The sequence below is a fragment of the Macaca fascicularis genome, chromosome 1, assembly GCF_037993035.2.
Source record: "Macaca fascicularis isolate 582-1 chromosome 1, T2T-MFA8v1.1".
Classification (NCBI taxonomy): Eukaryota; Metazoa; Chordata; class Mammalia; order Primates; family Cercopithecidae; genus Macaca; species Macaca fascicularis.
The window spans coordinates 132,306,552-132,308,522 of record NC_088375.1 but is presented as its reverse complement, the minus strand read 5'-3'; the positions used below and the strand labels follow the sequence as shown (position 1 = coordinate 132,308,522).

The window sequence follows — 1,971 nt, the reverse complement described above, 5'->3', positions numbered from 1 at the left end:
AATAGCTTATGTTAACAAGTAAACTCTTGGTAAACAACTTATAAACATTCTTTTTTTCCCTCAAAACCCTACTTATCAGGGCTGCTAATTGGAGTGTATATTCAGGGCAACTTGAATCTGTGTTCCCAGGTGGCCATCCTTAACCTTTCTGCTTGAACAAATCCTCTTTAAACTAGATTCTGAAGTTTTTGATTATTTTAGGTTAACAAATATGTATGTTATTATTGTCTATTCTACTGTGTGAAGTGGCCTATGGAGTTTTCTCTTGTGTTTTTATGTATTTCAAAGAAATTCCCTTTTACTGGTAAGAACAGATACTACACTTGATCTTAGCCAAAAGGCTCAGAAGTGATTACCTCTCCCTGTAAAAATGTAAATGAATGTCTTTTAAAATAATTTTTTCTATAATTATATTTTTAAATTTTGATATTTTGGGGTTGTAATTTTCAGAATTTTAGACTTCAGAAATTTTGATCTTTCAAAATTTCAACATTCAGGGTTATGATATCTTTGGTGATTATGACCCAAACCCCACCGTAGAAGGGACAGGGATTATACATTTGACATGTACTTCGTATTTGGGTTTACCTTTCTTTACCATAGTACCACTTTTGTCTCTAGCATGTTTGACTCTGCTGGAGTCAACTTCCTGGTTCCTGAGGATGTGAAAAATGCCTCTGCTGGGGGAATCACTCTTTGTTATACGGAAAATTAACAGTATCACCTGCTCACTTTGCTTTTTTTCATTCTGGTAGACTGTCAGTCAAAGAAAGAAATTACTATACTATCAGGGATGATTGACTCCAATTAAAATGAAGAACTAGGATTGCTGTTAAATAATGGAGGAGGAATATGTTGGAATCCATGATACTCTCTTCAGAGTCTCTTGAGGCTTTTGGGACTAGTGATAAATTTGAATACACATTACAGCAACCATAGGCTGACAATGTCAAAGCCAAGGAGAGCTGATACTGTTTGGAAATTTGGGTCTTGTAACAACTCAGAGCAGCCAAGCTGATGACTGAGGGTGAGTGAAAGAAGGATGTTGAAAGTTCTATCTAATAAATATTAAATATGACCTAAAGATCAGTGGCTGTAGTGTTGATTGTGGTTTACTTTCTTGCCACAAGACTTTGCAGATAATTTGTTACAGGACCACCAGTCTCATCTGCCCACTGTACAATAACAGACCAATATACCGAATAGCAGGGGTTGCAATAGAGAAAGAGTTTAATAGTCACTGAGTAGTCAAACAAAGAGATGAGAGGAGCCCTCTAATCCATCCTCCTCAGGGGTTCTGATCTAGGGTTTTTAAGGTGATTGTTGTAGGCAAGGGACTGAAGAGTTGGGGGTCATTGATTGGTCAGGGTGAGGTGAAAGAGATCATTAGGATGTGAAAACTGCATTCTTCAGCTGAGTTAGCGCCTCAGTGAGGGCCTTCGCACTAATTGGCATTGGTAGTTTCACTGGAATGCGAGATCTAAAAAATATTTCAAATGGAAAACTTGAGGTTTCTCAACATTAAAGATGTTATCTATAGAAACAATTAAGGGAAATTAGTACCTTGGGAACTTGTCTGTTTCACTTACAGGCAGTAAGAAACTGTAAGAAAGTAAACCAAAGAGTAAGTTAGTTAATGGTTAATACTAAGCTGTAACTCTCTTCTAAGTCGATGTTTTTGTCAGAAACTTCTGACAACTGATTTTATTAAATGTATGAGGATGTTTTCATTTCCGTGATTCATAATCTTCACAGTGACTCAGTGTTGGATTTGATTTAAGGGAAGAAACATATGGAAAAGTGTAGTACAAGGGGTGATCTGCATCAGATAATGCTTGTACATGACATCTTTATTTATTTTTTATTATACTTTAAGTTCTGGGATACATGTGCAGAACATGCAAGTTTGTTACATAGGTATACACGTGCCATGGTGGTTTGCTGCACCCATCGACCCATCATCTACATTAG

At 36.6% G+C, this 1,971-nt stretch overlaps 1 pseudogene; it reads right to left on the bottom strand.

Moving 5' to 3' along the window:
- Positions 1-252: 252 nt before the first annotated feature.
- On the bottom strand, positions 253-353 carry LOC123570664 (U2 spliceosomal RNA; annotated as a pseudogene).
- Between the last annotated feature and the right edge of the window lie 1,618 nt (positions 354-1,971).